The 23,049-nt window shown below is 43.4% G+C and overlaps 2 protein-coding genes across 7 annotated transcripts in view; both read left to right on the top strand.

The window, feature by feature from the left end:
- Positions 1 to 14,484, top strand: part of LOC146961940 (organic cation transporter protein) — a 55,776-nt gene extending 41,292 nt beyond the window's left edge. Inside the window, exon 11 of the mRNA XM_085771757.1 lies at positions 14,471 to 14,484. The gene's annotated coding sequence lies outside the window, so the exon portion shown is untranslated. The remainder of the gene's footprint in view (positions 1 to 14,470) is intronic.
- fynb (FYN proto-oncogene, Src family tyrosine kinase b) overlaps positions 1 to 23,049 on the top strand; it is a 99,125-nt gene that overhangs the window by 28,835 nt on the left and 47,241 nt on the right. The gene's annotated exons all lie outside the window — the stretch shown is intronic.

Raw genomic sequence — 23,049 nt, 5'->3', positions numbered from 1 at the left:
GTAGCCATATTTTGTTAAATATCATACAGACACATCCACACTGAAGGTCAGACAGAAGCTGTATGTTTTTCTGCTGAAGCCTGTCTGATGGGCAGGCATACACACACACACACACACACACACACACACACACACACACACACACAGACTGCCTTCATCTGTCACAGGCAGGGCAGTTTGGCTTTAACCCTGATGTCTGTTCATTGTCCACTGGCAGACTTCATGTCATGTTGTCCTCACTGTAACTACACGGTTGCATGTAAATGCGGCTACCCTACATATCCTGAATTCCTTTGGAGGTTTGTTTGTCCTCAACAATAAAGGCTGTTTCCACATGATGCAGTTGAGGACGAGAGCAGAGGTGGCATTAACATTTCTGATGTGAAGTGAACAAACCGGCACGACAACGGCAGAGCACCACCCACGACGCCGCGGCTGCAGCCATGTCTGTCACCATGTCAACATTAACATTGTCCTCCCAGTTCAGTGCTTCAGTGTTTACATCATGTAAGGTCTTAGGAAGATTACGCTGTTTTGGACTCCTAATGAAATGCAATGAAACACAGAAAAGCAACTTTTTATCAGAGGGAGGTCTGTGGCCTCATTAGTTTCAGATTGGAGTCCTTGATGTAAAAGAGTTTGAGAATCACTGCCTTAGAGCACATAACCTTAATCATCCCAGTATGTATGTATGTTACCTACATACAGTACTATATAATGTCTAATGTGTCATGGAGTCTAAAATCCCTTTATGCACCACAGTCTGTACCTTCAGCCTCTAGAGTCTTCTCAATCAAAACAATAACAAAAGATCGCATTGACTGACATTATGAAATAGAATGGGATCATGGGAATTGTTGCCTTTGCCGCCATAAGCTCTTCCTGAACTGGATTTCTTTAGTGTCACTGGCTCTGACAACTTATGAACCAGACATCCACAGGATTTTCATATAGCAGATGAATTGACACACAGAGGATTAAAACCAGGAACACACAATTAACCAACACCCTCCAGTGGACACAGGACAGGATGTCTCCCTCAGCTGGGACCTGAGCTGTCTCACATTTACTCAGCTTGTTTCTCCAATAACTTCACATCCAGATGTCTTAAGACTAGAATCCTCCATCTGGTTGAAGTTGAAACCCACTAAAGTGTTTAAAATCACAGATTTCTCTCATCCGATAATCAATAGAAATGTTTAGGTAATTTAAAACAGATTTAGTCATTTTTAAGACATTCAAATGTGTGAAAGTTTCATAGTCTACCTTTAAATTCAAGACTTAACATGTTGCGTTGCTACGGCGCAGCATGTATCAAACCACATGACATTTTAAGAGTAGAGAAAACCTTTAGGATGTGGGGCAGAGCCTGTACTGCTGAGTCTGTAGAGCACCGAGTCAACATGAGCAGCATCCTATTTCCTGTCAGACTTTATGTCTTCACTGTTGTATTGTCTGAAGGTATTTATATTCAAAGCAGTAGACATCCTCTGTGACAGCCTTCCTTCATATCATTACTGCTGTTAACAGCATCATATAGCTCTTCAAACATTATCCGTTGATTGATCGTGATGAGGCCCACCTGCTGTGTGGTGCCGTGGCCTAAATAGAAACCAAGAATCACAACAGGGGGTAAATTGCCTCAGGCCTGGCTCCATCTTCTAATATTACTGTGGTTTGAGAGGTGAAGGATATAAACTTAGAGCTGCAGTGTCTGTGGTTACAACGCAGAAAAAGCTTCCATCAGACAGAGTGCATTGATCTTTAAAGAGTAACTTCGACGGCCAGGAGATAGAAACCAAGGTCCGAATTCACACATTGATCAATAGTGTTATAGTCTGTGTTTGATATATAAGCCTATTTAAAGATGGATTAACTGGGGCTGGTAGTGCATGACATCAGGTGAGGCCTCTCCAGAGAGTCAGCTCTGTGCTGTAACAAGATTGACAGGCTGTGTTTCTTTGCACATGGTTTCCCATGATTGAGCTATGATTGATGGTCAATCAATCACACACAGGAAGCCCCCTGGCCCATCATTCAGCCCACTGGTTCAACTGGTTCACCAGTTTCTCAGTTATCAGTTGTTTCCAGTGATGGATTTTGGTCTCATTAGACTTTCAGGATGTTGCTGTCATTGGCAACTGGTCAGTCACTCAGTCGGCCTGTATTAATTGGTCTATCTATATGTCCATCACTGCTAGATATTGCAGCAGTTACTGGTCAAACTGGTGTTAGTTTAGTAACTAACCCAGAAAATGGGTTACTGTTTGAAAAATAACCCAGAAATGGTATATAACTGGAAAAAAACAACCAAGAATTGGGTTAAAATATTAGCTCTATAACCCAGAAAATATGTTACTCTCTGAAAAATAACCCATAATTTTAACCCAACACGAGTAACCCAGAAATTGGGTTAAATAAATAAATTAAATAATAATAAATAACCCAGGAGTTTTTAGTGTGTGGTGTAAATTGACCCTTGTATTTCTGTAGAAATGTATTCAGGATGTTCCTCCCATGATACACATATACTGTACATACATGATATAGTTGTATTTACATGTGTGTTTGTGATTTTGTTTATTTCTGTGGTGAAGGTGATTTTTAATGTTTTTAATTTGACAACACAGGTGTCCTGCAGTGTGTGTGTGTGTGTGTGTGTGTGTTTATCCATCCATATTATCCATATAAACCATTTGAAGACAAAGAATGATGAGCCTTAAAGATTATCCCCAGCCGGAACACAATCCTCTTTGGAGGTGCTGAGCGGTGGGGGCGTTGTGAGTCTGGGTGCTGTCTAGACGCTGCTGCTGCTGCTGCTGCTGCTGCTGCTGCTGCTGCTGCTGCTGCTCTGTGTGCAGGAACGTGCTGTGCTGAGCCCGGCAACCGCACACACACTGGCTCAAGAGGTCACAGCTGGATCACACTGTCCCCTCAGAGGAACAACATAGTCTCATGTCCCAGGTCACCCAGTCCCACCCTCCCTCACAGAAACAGAGACAGATATTTGAAGCACTTGTGTCAGAGATTCAGTGATGTCACGCTGCCCACACCGTCCACCATAACGTGTGACCTCGTCCTCCATCGCTCACGGACTCTAAAAATCGTCACGACTACTGCGTCATCTGCGATCCCCCAGACGCTGCCAAACCGTCTCTGCCAGCGGAGCGAGGACCCATCGTGCTTACTGGGCTCTGGAATGTGGTAACCTAGCAACAGGGCTATAGAGACAGATCACCGAGTTGGGTCGGTGATGGGCCGCCGTGCCTCATCTGCTTAGAGGTAAATCCTGCTTCTGAAGGGCAGGTGCAATGAGATGTGAGGTTTGTCTGCTGTCCCTCACCACTTATGGATAATCTCTCATGTCAACCTGTAGAAAAGTAGAAAATACTTTGCACATCAATTTGATTGACAGGTGCATAGGAGGGGGACAGGTAGATCCGCAACGTTGCCACATTATAAAACATTTTTTCTGTGTAGCCTAGTTTGTAGTTTTGAAGATTTTCTGTGTCATTTGTAGTTTTTTGTTTCTTTTCTAGGAGGAGGAAGCTTGGGTGACGTGTCCATGTGGTGATTTAGATTTATATATTATGCATAACTTATAACTGCAACATACTGAGTTCAAGTCCAACTATAGACCCTTGTTACCGGTCCAAGCCCTCTCTCTGTCCATGTTTCCTTTCTTTTTGTTTTCCTGAATTAAGGCAGGATGTGTGTACATGAGCATCTCTCGTGCCTCTTTTTCATAGTTAGAGTTCGCAGCTGCTCACATGGAAAGGAAACATCTGGAAAAGCTGTCTCCAGTGGTGAAAAAAAACTGTGAGCTCTTCTCTCTGTTGCATCTTGTCTTCTACTGATGACAGCTCTCCTGACTTTCTAATAGCAACAAACTCCCTATCGCCCCAGAGGACATATCATAACCTCCTGTCTTTAAAACTCAGCAGTGGGGGCATTGTTGAACTCAGTGGGTAGAGCAGGCGTCCCATATGCAGAAGCAATAGTCCTCGCTGCAGCGGCCCTTGTTTGATTCCACCGGTTGCCCATTGCTGCATGTCAGTCCCCCTCTCTCTGTCTCCTGTCTCTCTATAGCTGCCTTATCAATTAAAGGCATAATAGCCCAAAAGACTCAACGATGGCTGAAGCTTCAAGAAACATACTTACAGGTGCATCTTAATTAATTAGAATATCATGGAAAAGTGCATTTATGTCAGTAATTCAATTCAAAAAGTGAAACTAATTATTATATAGATCTATTACACACAGAATGAAACATTTCATGTCTTTATGTATTTCATTTCTTTTAATTGTAATGTTTATGGCTTATATTAAAGGAAGACATAAAATTCAGTATCTCAAAAAACTTGAATGTTACAAAAGACCATTTAAAAAAGCATTTTATATGAAAATGTTGGCCTTCTGAAAAGTATGTCCACCAATATGCACTCAATACTTGGTTGGAGCTATTTAAAGGGATAGTTCACCCTAGAATGATATTTCGCTCATTATCTACTCACCCTCATGTTGACTAAGGGCTGGAAGAAGTTTCAGAGTCCTCCGTCCCTTCTCTGAGTTACAGGGGGTCTTAGCGTAGCAGTGCATTTCAAGGCAACGGTTGTAAAGGGACACCAGAGCTCTTCGTAAAAAAACACACACAAAAAAACATCCAAATACCTCCATGCTGCTCGTATGTAATGTCCGTCTTGTGCTGAAGCCCCAAATTGCGTAATTGTCCCGAAAAAAATTAAATAAGTCCACATTCCAAGCATGTTTGTAGCATTAGCTCTGTGTCTGTTGTCCGGTCTTCCGCTGCCAGCGCGCATGCGCAAGGTTCGCACTGAGACCGACTCGAGTCTCAGTCTGGTTGCGCATGCGCGCTGGCAGCGGAAGACCGGACAACAGACACAGAGCTAATGCTACAAACATGCTTGGAATGTGGACTTATTTAATTTTTTTCGGGACAATTACGCAATTTGGGGCTTCAGCACAAGACGGACATTACATACGAGCATCATGGAGGTATTTGGATGTTTTTTTGTGTGTGTTTTTTTACGAAGAGCTCTGGTGTCCCTTTACAACCGTTGCCTTGAAATGCACTGCTACGCTAAGACCCCCTGTAACTCAGAGAAGGGACGGAGGACTCTGAAACTTCTTCCAGCCCTTAGTCAACATGAGGGTGAGTAGATAATGAGCGAAATATCATTCTAGGGTGAACTATCCCTTTAACTTGAACTGCTGGAAATGGACTTATCCATCATATTCTAATTTATTGATGCACCTGTATTACACAGAACAACATCTGTGAGCTCAGCAGGACTTGTTTTTTAGTTTTTGATTTTAGTTAGTATATAGAAGAGGACATCAGAGAAGTCAGGTTATTGTAAAAAAAAAAAAAAAAAAAAAAAAATGCACCTTGGTTGCAAAGACAGACATCTGTACCTCCAGCACGGAGCAGCGTGGCATCAAACTTATCTTTCCTGTCTATGTGACCTATGAGGAAAGACTGTGATTAAACATGCATCGAATGGCCGTGTAGTTCAAAGTAAGCTCTCCTGTTTTCTCCTGCTGTCTGAAGCTGCACAGACAAGGTGGAGCAGGGGAGGATGACAAGCAACACGGGTCAAAGCCACGCAGCCTCATTTGGCTCCAGGTTGTCCGAGTCATCGCCGAGACGCCGCGAGGACAAAACACAGAGAGCAGGAGCAGGAACACAGAGGCCTCCTTGATCTATTTATAGATGAGTGATCGACTACGGCCTCAAGTCACTTCATCAGCAAATCTGCCTTCCTGCGAATGGAAGAAGTGAGTGGTTATTTTCAGCAGTTTTTTGGGGCTGAGCCATATTATTACACAGCGCTCCTATGACATTGTTCTCAGTGAGGTGAATGGAAACTTAACAAGAGTGCAAGATACTTGTAACCACATCCTGTTGAAAGTCATAATGATGAGACGATCGTCAGAGTGTCGCATTCTCTTCACACCTGCAGGTGCTGCGCCCACAAGTTAAAGTGCTCATATGCAGCTTTTGCTTTTTGTTGGTCTGCCTCTGGTTTGTCTTTTTCTCTATTGTGTTAACGTTCCGTTGGATGTTTGTTTGGTTTGTTGAGCGTTGTTATCGTCAAAAGAGGTCGTAGGCTGTAGGCTTCTCTATCCATGCATGTAAATACACAGGGAACGAGTTACATTTACTCAAGTTACTGTAGCTAATTAAGTAGCTTTTTTGTGTATTGTTGGAAGAAATTTACTTAGTTACATTTTAAATAGCTTCCGTTACAAAGTAAAAAATATATATCAACTTGCACTGCGTCTGTGTGGGTTGTCAGAAGTAGCTACGCCGCTGCCGCCTCTCTCTCTCTCTCTCTCTGTCCCTTCACACACGCACACAGCAGCAGCAGGTACACACACCTCTCTCCCCTCACCGCTACGTGAGTTTGTGCATAACAGGGCTCGTCGCTATGTTGTCGTCTTGATATTAGCCATTAGCCACAGCTAGCGGTTAAAAGCTGACGTTAATGATTAAAGACAACGTTATCAGGCATGTCCATCTATTCGGCTACGTTTACAGTGACAAACGTCCTCCTTTGCCTGGACATGTCCACTTCTCACGTCCTGTCCGGGGCGTCCGGCCTTTTTTTTTTTTTAATGAACTCATGAACATGTCCGGCTGTGTTTGATAACGGGACCGCTGACCCTGCCAGACACACCGGGGCTGAAGGCCGGACCGGCGGTCCGTTGAGTTACAGTAAATGTAGGAGCCCAGTCAGATCCATGGCCATGCTCAGAGGAACAGACAAGCAGCCCACTGCTTCAGAGCAGTTACAGTAAAGGCAAGTGTGTGTGTGTGTGTGTGTGTGTGTGTGTGTGTGTGTGTGTGTGTGTGTGTGTGTGTGTGTGTGTGTGTGTGTGTGTGTGTGTGTGTGTGTGTGTGTGTGTGTGTGTGAGTGAAATATTTTCCTTAATACCGATATTGAGTTGAACATTTTAGTATCATGATCATGATCATGACAACCTTAGTGCCAGTAACTGTCCATCTGATTGGCTCTGGACAACTGCAGTGTCAGAAGGTCAGAATCAAGTTGGTGCCACAGGAGCTAAAAGATGATGGAGACCAGTGTATCGATGGAGAAGGGACAAATTTGGAACACAGAGGCATGCACGGAAAATGTTAGGCCAATCTCTGGCCATTATAGCCCCCCCCCCCCCAAAAAAAAAGTAACTAAGTAACTTTTACTCTGAGTAAATTTTAAATGAACTACTTTTTACTTTTACTTGAGTAGATTTTTACACCAGTACTTTTACTTTTACTTGAGTAAAATTTCATCAAGGTAACAGTAGCCTACTTTTACTAGGGCTGGACGATTAATCGAATTTTGATCGTGAATACGATTTTGGCTTCTCACGATCATAAAAACACTGTAATCGAAAAAAAAAAGATTATTTTTTTGTATATTGGTGTTTTATTCTGAAAAACACACATGCGTGCTTCCGCCCCCGCGCCTGCACTGCACTCCTCTCTCAGTTAATGCTGTGGACGAGTCCACTCGTGTGTTGACGGCGGCGTTTAAAAATCAGCGGCCACCGCTCAGGACGAATGAACGGGAAATAATAATTTAAAACACTCGCTCGTCTCCTCAAAGCGGCCGCATAACAACAACCCTCCTCCTCCTCCTCTTCCCCCGGCCCGTAGGCTACATGTGCATATGTTTACAAAGCCGGCAAGGAAGCAATCTGTAGAGCGGCGGATAACGTTATACGATGTTACAACGTGTATTTGTGTAGTTTAATCTGTCATAAACAAGAGATCACTTATGGGGCGCGTCAAAAAAAAAAAAAAGTTATGGGTGCGTTTGTGACGAGAGCTGGGACAGCGCAGCGGGGCGGAGGCTCTGATCTTCCCAGGTTGGATTTCATCCCAGAGACGCAATAAGCGACACACACGGAAGCAGAGAGCCTCCATTCTCCCTCTTAATAAGTTAAATCATGACAATTACTCCAAATCTGTTTATTCAAGGTAAAAATGTAGAAAAGTTAAGCTAAACATCCTGTATAGTTTCTGCTGCTGGATCATAAAACTTAAAAAAAAAGTTTTAAATACATTCTGAATAAATATTGTAAATTATAAACTTAAAAGGCACATTGGCACATTGGCACTGTTTATTTAAGGTAATAATGTAGCATGGTCAAGCTATAAATCCCCCCCCCCCCATAATCGTGTAAATAATCGTGATTTCAATATTGACCAAAATAATCGTGATTATGATTTTTGCCATAATCGTCCAGCCCTAACTTTTACTTGAGTAGATTTTTTGGGTACTCTTTCCACCCCTGTAAATACACCATCATTACTGGAGGACTATCTATATTTAATGTGGTTGGCTGCAGTTGGAAGCAAACTACATCTGCTTCTACCAGTTTGCAGCGTAAACACGTATTTAGTTGTGCTCATCATTGTCGAATCGTAATCGATGATAAAATTGAATGAATCGCCCCAGCCGTACGACAACATGTTCTAACAATGGCTCATTTCCTCCTGTTTCCTGTTGAGCACACAGTCAGCAGTTGCAGCAGTCTTTGGTGGTGCTCAGTGATCTGAGGATGTCTTGACAGTGACAGGGCTTCCTGCTGTATTTCATTCATCATAGTAAGTAGAAAGAGACACTTAGATTGTTGATCATCAGTAAAGTCATTTGTCTCTCTGAGTCATTAATCTTCTGTCTGTCTGTGGTGAGCTCAAAGAACTTTATTATTTGAAAAAAAAAAATACTTAAAGATATGAGTATTGTACTAATGTCACACTCTTGATTCAGATAAAAGTCATTTTGAAAGTATGGCTAGTTTGAGCACTGGGTTACAAATTTACAATAACATCATTATGTCTAAAAATACTTTTTTTTGGACTGACTGACGAAGTGATAATATTTTCACCATTGGTGGAAATTAGCCCAGCCTGCGTTACAGAAATAAAGTAATTCCATGACATAGTATATCATTCTTACTAAAGGAGGCAGATGAGTAACTGAACATAAGATACGAAGAGCAGGCAGGACAGGAGAGAGAAGCTGTCTGTCACAAGGCCTCATACCAACAACAATATAACATATAACAAAGGGACTTAGACCTGCCTGTAATTTGAAAGTTTTATGTGTATCCCAGTAGCAAACCTCTAATTTACCTGTTTCATTTTACAGTAAATCACTGCTCAATTCTCACCTTTCATTTATGTCTTTAGATATTAAGCGTAGCGTTAGTTCTGGCAGGCCATGACGTCAAGCTCTTAATCAGCACAGCGTACTGTAACTGTCATCACCTGTGCAGATCAGCTGATGGCTCAGCTGACTCCCCGTGGCTGCTTCCTATTGGGGAATTGCATTCAGAGCGTGCTATTTAAACTGCTCCAGCCCGACGTCACCTCCCTTGCTGCTGCTGCTTCCTCTGCCGGCTTTTTTGCAACCCACCTCCACCCCAGCTCCTCCTGTCATTGCAGGGTTTCCGCTACATGTAATTGATCGTGGCGCACCGCCACGGCAAAATAAAAGCTGCCACACCTTCAGAATGATGATTTTTTTTTTTTTTTTTTTAATGTTAAAACAATGTAAAGCAGGTTTTCCACTAGGGGTTGCACAGACTAGTCCACTGCTCCACAATGACGTTTTGAGCTTGACGTCGACTAGTCGCTGATCATGTAACAGTAGGCTACAAGAGTAGCGGCTTGAAACAACAGCTGAGTGCGCTGAATGAAAAAAATACGAGCGCCGTCAAGCTGGATAGAACGAGCGCGTACCAGACAGGAAGTCGGGCACAGAAAAGGCGAGAGAATCCGGTCAATTTTCAAAATAAAATAAATGATGATTAAGTTTGCTTGTCCGTCTATAAATATTTGTCAGTTCTGCACACAAGACACATCCATAGGCTACATACAGCGCTAGAGACAGACCTGTGTGTGTGGAAAACCGAGTAGCCTACAGACAGGTCGATGTTTGACCGGCGTGGAGAGAGAGAGCAGGAGAAGCTGCCGCTTCCGCGGGCAGTATGTCCGGCTGCCGGCAATTAAAAAGAAAAAAAAAAAAACTCCGCTCATATCGACAGCTTTACGTCGCGCACAACAACAACAGCAGCAACCAACCAGGAAAAACTAAAACTGTGAGTAAAACTGTGACTGAGCAGGACTGTGATGGTGACGAGGCCTGTGTGTCGTTTTCCTCCCTAATTGTTTAATGAACAGTAGCTACAGTATTTTCTTTTGCACCTGTATATGTTACAAAAAAACAAACTGATTTACAGTTTGTTGTTTATAAAGCTGCTGTTCTGTGGACTCATTTCTGTGCGTGAGCTGTCAGTCAGTGAATACAGATTGTTGCAGAGCATTTCCCTCCTCCTGGGATTTTAGTTATGATGGGAAAAATATGAATGATGTCATATCAGCGACTAGTCGACGATCCGGTCTCGCGCGCAACCCCCCCCCCGATCAGACCACCCTCGCCGGCACTCTTTAAAAAAATCCTGGAGGAAACACTGCATTGTACATGTGGTTTAGGGCTGGGACGATATGCTTTTCTCCCGATTCGATTCTTCTACGATTTTTTGGATGGCGATTCGATTCAAATTGCGATTCTACGATATTGCCGATTCTCCCGATTTTTAGTCTGCATTTTTAACATTTATCTGCACACAAATACTGTAGGCGCCTATAAATTAACATACTCCATTATAAAGTGAACTTAAACCCTTTTCAAAACGTGTACTCTCTGTATATAAAAAAGGCTAACAAATGCACATTGCACAATATTTTAAAAAATTAAAAAAAAAAAAAAAAAGAATTTTCTCCAAAAATAAAAATAAAAATTTCCCCCCAAAAAAATCGATTTTTGAAAAAAAAAATCGATTTAAAAATCGTCAAAAAAGATATCACGATATTTATGTGAATCAATTTTTTCTCCCACCCCTAATGTGGTTGCTCTGCTCTGTCTTCTCTGTTTTCTTTGCTGCTGCGCTCCCTGCTTATGCCGTTCATGATGGCTCGTGAAGGGCAGGAAGGTGCTCTTCCTGCCTCAGGCTTTCCACGCAAGTGCGTGGAAGAGCAGGGGGTCCCAGAACAGTACCATACCGCCAAATAAAACTTGTGCAAGTAAATAAATATTATTTTGACATAGTGGTCCTGACAGAATTAGTTTTTTCCAGACAACATCACAGTTATAAAAGGATTTGACCGTAAGTCCAGACTAGGTTTGTGAGTGAGTGTGTACCAGTGTGAGTCCTGTGTACCATTACTCCTCAACGTCAGAAGATACTAATACTTTGCTAAGTCAAAGCCAAAATTCGGGAAATGTGACTGTACTTGCTTTTCTGCAGTTTTATGCACTGGTGTCGCTGGTGCACTGAGATGTGAGAACTGTGGGTCGTGGTAAAGAGAGAGTAGAGCGGCACGGTGGTGCAGTGGTTAGCACTGTCGCCTCACAGCATGCCCATAGGTGAATGAGAGTGTGAATGGTTGTCTGTCTATATATGTGTCGGCCCTGTGATAGACTGGCGACCTGTCTAGGGGCCAGGGGCCTCTTGCCTGAAGTCAGCTGAGATAGGCTCCAGCTCACCCGTGACCCTAGTAGGATAAGCGGTATAGAGTAAATAATAACAAGGCGGAGACGCAGGTGGAGGTGCAGCAAAAGGTCCACTGCAGTATGACGTAAAAAATACTAGTGAGGGGAGAAATGTTGTGTTTTGTAGAGTCAGATCAGCAGAGACAGAAGCCACTCTGCAGACACTATCACAGACATCTGAAATGAAGGGAGGAAACAGCAGCAGCTGATCTCAGCAGCTCAAAGACGGACATCAGATGTGTATAAATAAAGCTCACTTCATATCAATAAGATGTCATCAACATGTTTGTGTCCTGAAATCTTCCTGTTACCATCTCAGAACTGTGACAGATTACATCTGTGGTAGCAACGCCTCTCACACACACACACACACACACACACACACAAAACATGTAGTTTCTGATTGTCTTAAATGTCGATTCTTTGGTGACATGATTCAAGAATGTCACGATGATGTGTATTTGCTTGTCCTGTCACTCTGAGCCACGTAGTGACCCCCATCAGAATGTGTAACTACACGTTGTACTGTTGCAGGTTTAGTTGTGCTCAGATCACAATGATAGAAATCATTACAACATGGCCTTTGCCGTGGATCTGATTTGGTGGTTGATTTTGAGTGTGTGTTGTGAGGGCGGCTCTCCACCACCACCACAGACCACTGCTCCTTTCACTGGAGCCAGAGAGATCACACTCTGAAGGCTTTAACACCACATTAATGGCTGTAGAGTCGGTTATATTTATTCATTGTGCCAGTGAGTGAGTGTCAGTGAGGAATGTAAAATAGAAAGTATTCACAGTGCATCTTGCCATCATATTCACTGAAAGTCATTGATCTGCCTCTATTGTATAGTATAATATAATATATGTATAGCCTAATATAAAAAGTTTATATACAGTATGTATAATATATCATGCTAAACTTGAGAGGATACAAACTTCTAACGATGACTTTAACATTAAAAGTGGACAGAAGTTTCAAATTTCTAGTTTTGCTTCCGAAACAATTCATCACTGGCGAATGTGAAGGGCAAATCTGAGACGTCCCTTTTCCCTGAGTGTGACGAGTGTCAGCGAAGACAAACGAGCACCTGGAAAAGTCAAAGCATCCCTCTAGAGGAGCTGGTAGAGTGACTGCGAAGGTGCCTCCTCTGCCTTTACTCTGCTGTCCACCAGCCATCACCAGCTCACAGCTCAGGGGATTACGTGAAAGACAAGAGTGCACACAGCAAATGTATAAACATAATATACTTTCAGCGTACTAGAACAGAGGGATAGATGTTATTATTCAGCTGTCAGAGGAAGCTTATCATTTGCTGTAGTCACACAGCATTTACTGGGAATGAGAAAATCACATATGCAGCTGAATTTAAAATGTAACGTTTCCCGTCTTGTACCAACGGAGGCAAAGCAGCGTAGTGAAAGGCAGGGGTAATTGATGGTTTCCTCGAAGGAGCAGATGAATATTTGAACGAGCAGAGCAGAGGCAGCATCTTGTGTGTTGGTGTTGATTCATCCGAAGCCCCCGGGGGGAGAGGAGAGAGTGTGGGGGCTGCCGGGTCAAGTCCTGGACACAGCTGCATTATTAACAGAAGGTCAGCTGTCAGCACACGTCTGCAGGGCTCACATCAAGCAGCTCGCTTAATTTTGCACCTCTGGCTGACGCGCTTGTAACCTCATAGGCCATTTAATGAAGGGTCGCAAGCCTTCTCTTTTACTTTTTGCTTTTTTACTCTTTTTTTCCTTCTTCCAATAAACCAGAGCCAGGCCACAAGGAGCATATAATCCACAGAGCATCTGGAACTTTTATTATGTTGCTGTAAAAAAAACATTTAACATACACCAGGCAGGCGCCTGCGTATATTCACACAGTATAGAGCTGCAACAAAAGCACATGTTTACTTGTTTGTGTTATAATTGATTAGTCTCAAACATGTTACAAGCAAAAATGAATATCCAAATGAATTAAATAAACTTAAAACGGTGAAAGACAAAACAGTACCTGTGCATTACAAGCCAGTGTGTACTCTTTGCCAAAGGTGTGTAATTAAATCAGAAATGATTAAGTTGTAAAAGTTGTGAATACATTTGTTAATTACAATAATGTCTTTGTTGTGGCTTCAGATATTGAACTCAAGACAGTAGATAATTATTTTTTAGATTATTTCAGATGATTTAAAGCCCAATTCCTCGATGCTCATTTACACACCACCTGTCAGTGCAGGTACAGGTACAGTACAGGTCCTGGAAATGTGGTTTTGAGGCTCAGATGAGACCAACAGGACTTAGTCTGGATCCAAAGACACATTGAGGAGAAAGCTCATGCACAGAAACCAGGGACTTGGCGGCTTGGAGTGAAGAGCTATATGTAATAAATACTTCAGCGGCTTGTTGGGACGATGAGGTATGAAGGGTCAGGTGCACAGTGGAATAAGTTGGAGCGGAAACTGGGAAGCCACACCTAGCACATCCACACACACATATATGAACAAACAGGAAACATCAGGAATGGGAAGTCAGTGGAAACACAGGGGATTGAGGAGAAAGCTGAGTAGAAGCCCACAGACTCACTGTACATGTGTCTCTGCACAGTTGTTGCAACCAGACAACAACACTTGCACAGGGACCAACAGTCCTCTGAATCCCCCCTTTAACACGTTACATAAATATATCAAGGTCATCAGGCAGCTAATTGTCACTTTGGTATTATGTAATGTTAACTGTCTGACTCTCGGCTCTTTTTGACATCTAAATTGAATGGAAATTTGTGTTAGGGTTAGTACAAGTATAAGAATAGTTATAACTATAAACGATAAAAGTAACTTAGTTTAAGCATTTCATTACATATGTTTTTTTGTTTTTGTTTTTTTAACCTGGTCCAGTTATTTGTTTCCAGGTTTGTTTCAAAATATACAGGTGCTGATGACTTTTTTTTTGTTTTGGTCACAAAACTAAAAGAACAGTGTGAGACAGGAAACAGCAGAGCTCTGTGCTCTGGCTCTAACAGAGAAACATGTAACCTGTCAGGAAACAGCTGAAAGAGTGACTCACTCTAAGTCTTGGTCATTGTAGTGAGTTTTTTATATGAAAGGGAATTGTCAAAACAGCAGGTGCATTTGGGCCTGAAGTTCAACAGATCAATAGTCCTGACACTGTTTTTACAGGTAAACAGCTGTCACAGTGCTCGCTCTGATGGAGCAATGATGAAGCTCAATCTCCAAACATTTATTTACTTGGTTACCAAAACTGTCAGAAGTTTGCTTCCTGTGTTCATCAACCAATTGATCGATGGACTGGTTGTCTAAGCAGCTGCTTTCATCCATCTCCAACCTCTCTAAGTATTGCCCCTACAGTGGTAGAGGCATACCATACAGTACCTTGGTTGTAATGGTTACATCAATACCATAGACTGTATAAAAAAGATCAATACACATGCAGACTCTACAGTGGTTGATATTAACCAACAGCTACATGTGACGTATAGCTACTATAGTATCAGTCATGGCTACGTTAGATGTAGGAGAAGATTGTTATTTGTGGTAAAATAAATACATCCTCAAGATTACGCAGTCTTTGTTGTCAGGGTTACAGTAGCTGATTTGATATTGGAATCAAACTTCACTTATATCCCTGTGTTCTCGACGTGGACTTTATTTCTTGATGTCACCACACTTTTTCCATGGCTCCTGTCATAATTACTACAACCACCACATGAGTTCAAGCAACAAAACTTAACTACGGATAGTAAAAATCTGCTGCACGGCCAACCCATTGGCTTGTTTTTATTTACAGGAGGAGAGTCTCCCCCCAGTCACCCCCACAGTCTCACAAAGAAACACTAACAGCTGTGATGAACCCACACCAAAGCAAAGTAGTCTGTAGCTATATTAAGTAAGTGGTAGTCTCTGCGTGCTATATCTTTAAGCAAAGGGATACTTCAGCATTTTGGCAAATTCATCTATCGCTATAATCCCTAGAGTCATAGGTGTAGGTTCATTATCTTTAGTTAGATAAGCAAATACTCAGAACTACTTGCGCTTTTGAAATCACTCACAGGAATGTAGTTCTGGCTATGTATTTGCCTTGAAAACAACTCTGTCTCGAAATGTTACATGATCTCATAGCGTGGTGAATGTGCAGGTCATGTTGTTAATGAGAGCATTTTGGAGTTGTTGGATTGTGTATTTGATGAGTTTGATGAGGGACAGGAGACCTGTACCATTCACCTCCATTGTGTTCACTGAACAGCTCGCATCTCAAAACAAAATGCACCGGAAATTAAAGGTAATGATTTGAACCTACTCGTATGACTATAGGCATTATGGCAATGGGGGAATTTGCCAAAATGTTGAACTATCCCTTTGACCTCAGAAGCTCAGAGGGTCATCAGGTATCCACTGTCATCCGCTGCTGCTGCTGCTGCTGCTGCTGCTGCTGCTGCTGCTGCTGCTGCTGCTGCTGACACTGAGCTGCCCTGACACAATGGTGTCACCACTGGCTCCGCCCAGCTGGAGTTTGACTGACAGGAGCAGCGAGGACACGCGGCTAGCGCCCCGTCCCTGCAGTAGGGAGAGATGAGAGACCGAGAGACCGAGAAGAGAGGATCATGGGAGCAGACAGCATTGAGGCCTATGTTGTTGTGACCTGCGCTCAGCCAGCAGGAAGAGATGCAGACGAGCATGTGGCCTCAGAAGCACAGATAAGCCTCGCAGGAGGAGTGAGGGCTGGAAAGCACCACTGACTGAAATTAGACATAAGAAGCAGCTTTCAAAAAAGAAAAAAAAGAAGATAATAATAAATAGTTTACAGAGTTCCTTTTGGCTGTTTGCAGAGACTGAGGCCTTTTATCTCCTCGGCACTGGAAAGCGACCTGCACAGGCTGAGGAGCTCACGCTGAGAGTGATAAAAACAGGGTAAACTCACTGATTTCTACTGACGGGGGTTGGAGCATCCTCAGGCGGACCTCCTGCGGGGACACGTGCTCCAAGAAGAACAGAGCTCAGCTCCTTCACTCTGTGCACTGTACTCCACCCAGCCTCTTTGAAACTGCACACATCACAGGCACCAGGCTTTCAAACACAGGAAGGATTACTCCAGGCTGAACTGGAGCGCGTAACTCTTGGTTAGGGGGTTGGGTGACATTGGGGTGCCTGCAGATCTTAACAGTATTCTTTCATATGAAAATAAACACATTTTTACTCCATTCACTTTATTTATAACGCCCCCTCCTCCCCTGCTGATGTTTCAAGGTCATTAATCATTTACAGTTGTAACAGAGCTGTTGTCACTTTTCAGGCCAGCTAAATATAGTCCTGCCCAAGTTTTCTCTTTTCAATCTAAACCAGTTTATCAATAACTGTCCCTGGTCAGCTCTGTGTGTGTGTGTGTGTGTGTGTGTGTGTGTGTGTGTGTGTATGCCGGTACAATCGTGTCATATTACTTGTGCACCTATCAACTGGACGTGTCACACCCGCGTGCTTTGACGCCTGTGCAGCAGATAGCGCCTGACGTGTAATGTAGTTTCCTCATTGACTTATAATGGCCCCCCGTTCACGCGCACGTTCACGCGTGATGACTGCTGCACGCCGGTAATCACACTACGCGTAGTGACCACGTGTAACATTCATGCGTTTTTTAGCGAACGCACGCATTAACGCTCGCGTGAAGCTGCGCACCACTACGTGTAACGTGACGCGTAGTGTAGTTGTTCTGTGTTCCATTTTCATCCAGTAGATGGTGCAATCGATCCAATACGAGATACAGATATAGCCTATAGGCTGTTGCGTGACATGATTTATTTGTTCAATGAAGACAGAGAGAATAATCCGTGTCCCAGCTGGCCACAGCGGCCGGCCGGAGCCACTCTCTCCACACCTTGCGTCTGAGCCGCTGTGGCAGCGTCGGAAATTAGCGGGGGCCATGGGCCATTTGGCCCCAAATTTTACCAAGAATGCCCCCAAAAATCATGATCCTGGGGCCAAAATTGCCCCCAAATTTTCAAAACAAATATATTTATATCTATACATTATCATAAATTTATTTTCATTAATTTACCGTCGCGCCTCATTATTCTCCTGATGTAAACGAGATTGCGCTGATACGTGAGAGTCATGTGACAGCGGGGCAGTGCTGCAGCTGCTGTGCTGCGATGGACCTGATCAGACTGGCGGTGGCCCACAGTGAATCCCCCGAAAGCCCCAGCAAATAATAGCCTACATCGACAAAAAGTTAAGGCAAGTTGCACCTTTTCGTCGGCTTATTATTTGCAGGGTTTAAAAAAAATAATAATCTTATAACGTCACTGCAACATGCGGCTCTCAGTCCTTGTCGGTGTTGTGTAGTTAGAGCTGTGTCTCCCTCCTGTTTCCCAGGTAGGAGGGGGACAATAGCCCACTTAGGGCTGGGTGATAAAACGGTAGAAATTGTGAAATAACTTTTCCTCAATAGAAATATGAGAACATGGTCGATAGGTTTCATTCATCCATGTTTTGGCAAACAATACAAATAGCCAATGATATTGAGAGTTGCGCCGTGCCGAACCAATCATGTGGCTGGAATAGAGCCAGTCAACACGTGTATTTGTTTGGGTTGCTGCGGACGGGCACATCAGCTGACACCGCCGGTAAAATAAAAAATAAAAGAAAGAGAGAGAATGAATGTTGTCTCAAAAGAAAAAGTAAGGAGAACTCGGACGAGTGACTGAAAAGACGCATGGTGCGCAATGGGGACACCAGGCAGTTGGAGTGGACCGTGGTCACGGTGCGGCCGCTCTGCTGCTCACAGGGCCGTTACTAGGAATTCTGGGCCCCCTGAAAGAATACTAAAGTGGGCCCCTGCCCCCTCACGTTTCCACTTTTTTGCTTAGACTACGTATGTATTATCATTTTTTTATTTAGCCTACTTTGTTTTGATGCTAATGCAGCATTACTATGAGTATTAGTCAGGGTCTTATGCAGAATAATTCAGTTATACAAAGATTAGACTACTGGGGTTTTTTGTGGGCCCTACTGGGCGCTGCATGGGCCACTAGAATTATCATCACCTTTCTCCCCTATACAACGGCCCTGGCTGCTCACCCCAGAACGACTGTTGAGTTCACAACAGCCCCCCCACATCGCCCAGCCCTACCTACCAGTGATATTCTCATATTACTGGTAATATCTAATATCTAATATTGACCAACCATAACTTTATATAACCCATTATTTATATCGTTTATAGACTATGATAGGCGTTTATATAGCTTATAGTTTGTTATTTATATATATATATATATATATATAGCTATATATATGAAATGGCCCCCAAGTATTTTGAAAATGCCCCCACTTTTTGGACTGTGGGGGCCAAAATTGCCCCCAAAATATTTTCTTAATTTCGTACCCTGCGCTGTGGACCGTGGTCCATATGCCATCCCCGGGTCACGCTGCTGCTCCGCCCCGCTGACCACCTCCTCCAGCGCTCCACAGCGGCAGTGGCGGCTGCGGCGACGTCGCTCCCCGGTCCGGGACGGAGCGATCCGCTGTAGGAGGAGGCCGCTGCGAGCTGCCTGCTCCGCGGGGCGGATCAGCAGCGTGACCCGGGGAACCACGGAGCTCCGGCCGGGGGGTGCCGACGCAAGCAGAGGGTGTGGAGAGAGTTGCTCCGGGACCTTTTGGCCGCTGTGGAGCGAAGTTTCCAAATATCATAATAACAAAACAATAAAAAAGTCAAAGACTTAATTTTCCACGTTATTCTGTTTTTGTTTTAAAACAGAATAACAGAAAAACAACGTTGTTGTTTTTTTTTTGGTTTTGAAACGGAAAAACGAAAGAGTTCTGTTTCTGTTTCTTTTACTTTGCTTACACATGGCCTGCAGACACAAATGAATACAAACATTTGTAAGTTAACCACACCCCCCGCACGTAATCAGTTCATTGTCAACTGCTGGGACAGCTGGAGATGTGCGTTAGGTTTGTGCACCTGAATAGCTGCAACACACTCCCGGCCGAGTTTTTTTTTTTTTTACACTTTATTAATTATATACATACTGTAACAAAACTGTTGAGCCATCAGGAAGGTTGATGGCCGCGATGATGGGGGAAGGGGGGGGGGGGGGGGGGTTGACGGCGTCAACACAGCAGAACAATCCTGCCTAGGAGCTGTCCATGGTTACTTAACCAAAAGTCTCTTGAAATATCAAACAAAGAGAATTATGGACTGTGGAAGCTTGAATGGCCAAAATACAGAAGTTATCATGACGTGAACCATATGTTGCGGTGTAAAAAAAAAAATATATATTTTTTAAAAAGGACCCGGCTTATCGGGCGGGGGCGGGGCCCCCACGGCATGCGGGGGCCCCCCGCCTCACGGGGGCTGCGGGGGTATACTTTACGGCCCAGTCACTGAGCCTCCTCCTGTCTATAATATAATTATCTCATGGGTCTTTTCCATGGATGTATTATATTGGTCTTTTCCTTTCTCCTTCTGCTTCTCCTCCTCCTTCTGCTTCTTCTTCTTCTTCTTTTGAATTTCCGGTCCGGCAGGCAAAGTCTGGCTCACTGCTGCCTCCCCTGGTTGACTAAAATGAAAAGGCCAACTACACTGCACGTTATGTTACGCGGAGTGGTGCGCACGGTGCAGATCAACTTCCTGCTGCGCAGCAACAAAATCTGCGACCGCACGTGTGTGTGAACGTGTAACATAATTTGTAAAACAGTGACTGACAGACGTGCACACGCTGCTTCATACATACGCAGCTTTTGTCACGCGTGAAATACAACCTGCGCGTAACAACGCACGCACGCGTAACAAAGTAACCATGCGTGCACACACATGTCGCTGCGCGTCTTTCCGGTTGTTTTGACATCGATTTCACCCCATAGTGTGTGTGTGTGTGTGTGTGTGTGTGTGTGTGTGTGTTCCTCTTGCTCGCCTGGTTCCTAAAGAAAAAGGAGGCTGCTCCCTCTTATTATGGTTTAAGCCTTCATGGTGTGTTTAGGGAGGCAGGGATTACAGCTGCTGCAGCAGTGGTGTCATGTCAGCAGCGTATCCTCCGTGGTGACCTCGGTGACCTCGGTGACCCCACACTGTCCAACCAGGACCTGCCTGAGCGAGGGTTCCCCTTTTTATCTCAGTTACAGTTACATGCACTCAGACAGTATTACATGATTACATGACACTTTTTACATACAACACACAGTTTAGTTTAGTTTATTATTCGGATCCCCATTAGCTGCAGCAAAGCTACGGCTATTCTTCCTGGGGTCCAACAGTATCAAATGTACAGTCAAAAATACAAAAACAGAAACATTATAAAAATTAAGGAAGGAAAAACAAAAAACAAGTGAGCAATACGCCTCACCTATACAAAAAAGTGAAAGTGAAAAAAAAGTTTATCCATTTTTTGTTAGTAATTAATCACATACTAATCCATATTGCATCCATATCTACATATTATATATGTATACATTAGTCCACGATCAACTTACGCTTCATATCATATTGCATATACATTCATTCTACAGCATATACATTCATTCTGCAGCATACAGTATGGTACACTGAATATTAATGTCTATAATTGTGTGAGACAAATATCCAGGTGTTTTTCTAACTTTGAACAGGATGTAATTTATGCCTGTTTATTTGCTTTTTACAGTAAAATTGTAATCAATTTTCTTTTTTTCCCTTTTTTTAAACATATGTTTATTGACGTTTTGATTGAGCAGAGTGTACATAAACATACAACACAGACTTCAAATACCCCCCAAGGATCTCATCCATCAAGGTATAAAAACAACATAAGCAAATGGAAAATAAGAAAAAGTAAGAACACATAGAGCCATAAAATCAAACACACTATGCTAATAAAAAAAAGGAAAAGAAAAAACAGATGCACAGACATCAGAGCACAGATGGAAATCGTGACCAATTTTCTACCTAAATTTGTTCATTCTGAAACAAGGACTCCACTTTGCTTCCATTCGTTTTTTGTAATGACTGCTTGTTTTACTTGCTTAATGTTGTAGTTTGTTGGAAATTACCAACCCAGCTTTGGTAAAGTTGTCTTAGGTGAACTTCCCTAAAGTGTGTTACTGTGGTGTGTTGGATGCGCTGTTTTGTTCACTCCTTCCTGTGTGTGTGTGTGTGTGTGTGTGTGTGTGTGTGTGTGTGTGTGTGTGTGTGTGTGTGTGTGTGTGTGTGTGTGTGTGTGTGTGTGTGTGTGTGTGTGTGTGTGTGTGAATAAGCTTGACTGGCAAAGGCCTCGTCCCTCTGTGGGGACACTGGCAGGGTGAGGTGTCTCCACTGCTGAGAGTCAGTGGGGCATTGCTGTCTCCTCCCCTGCCCTCACCTGTCCTCTGCTCTCCCAGTCCATCCATCTGATCACCTGCTGCCTTCCCTCCCACCTCACCCCCTCCTCCTCTCCCTCCTCTTCTTTTCCTCCTACCAGCCCCCACTCTCTCATACACTATACCTCATTATTACTCCATGCAGACCTCCTCCCCCCCCTCTCTCTCCTCTGTCTATTTTGGTGTACACTCTTCCCCCGGCTCAGCGTGAGGACAGTGTAAAGTGAATAATTACTTCACTATGTGTCGTCTGTGCTACAACAACAGTGAGAAACATCACGTTTGTTTGCATTACCAGCAGCCGTGCTGTTTGAACAGGGAGAAGCTCTGTTGCACATGTAGTAGTAGTAGTAGTAGTAGTAGTAGTAGTAGTAGTAGAAATAGTTGGTGTCCCACAGCGGCTGTGATAGCTGCTCTCTGTTCCCTCACAGCAGTTCACATCACATTCATGGTGTGATTCAGCTAATGTTCTTTTGTTGAAATCAAATGTAGTCATTGAAATTGCTGGTGCGACCGGAGCCAGAACCGGAGCAGCAGATCTGTGGGCTGCGGTTCTGTCGTATGGCAGCGTCTGACTGTCACTGACATATTGACATAATAGCTGTGTCCCCAATTCAGAGGCTGCAGTGTTTGGAGGCTGCGTTTAAGGACTGATTGTGTCACAGCAGCGAGTTTAGAGTAGACCGTTCCATTTCTTTTTCTGGGCAGTGAAGCCTTCTTCAGAATCTATTGTCTGCCAGAAATGAAAATAATACAGCAGAAGAGGATGTAGGATCACATTTCAAAAAAAAGAAGAAAAAAATATAGTTGTGTTATGTGTTGTTAAGGTTGCTAGGTGATTGGAGTGGTGCGTTGTGACACCATGCTTACAGTGGGCGTTAGAGGTCGACCGATTGTGGATACGATATAATAACAATTGTATGGAGCAGGAATGGGCCAATAGCTAATTAATCTGCCAATACCCACCTCACCACCCCCACCCAAAAACACACACACACACACACATTATGAATTGCTGGTCCCGACAGCTTCCTCAGAGGGATTTTGGACTGGCAGTGGTAAAAATGCTAAATGCTAAAACTCATTTCTACATTTTAGGAGTCGTTGCTGCAGCACTTTGTCCTTGGTTT

This window comes from Trachurus japonicus, chromosome 24 (assembly GCF_045865225.1).
Source record: "Trachurus japonicus isolate A0001 chromosome 24, Traja_1.0".
In the NCBI taxonomy this organism is placed as follows: Eukaryota; Metazoa; Chordata; class Actinopteri; order Carangiformes; family Carangidae; genus Trachurus; species Trachurus japonicus.
Note: the sequence above shows the minus strand (reverse complement) of the source record. Positions and strands in the feature narration are given on the sequence as shown.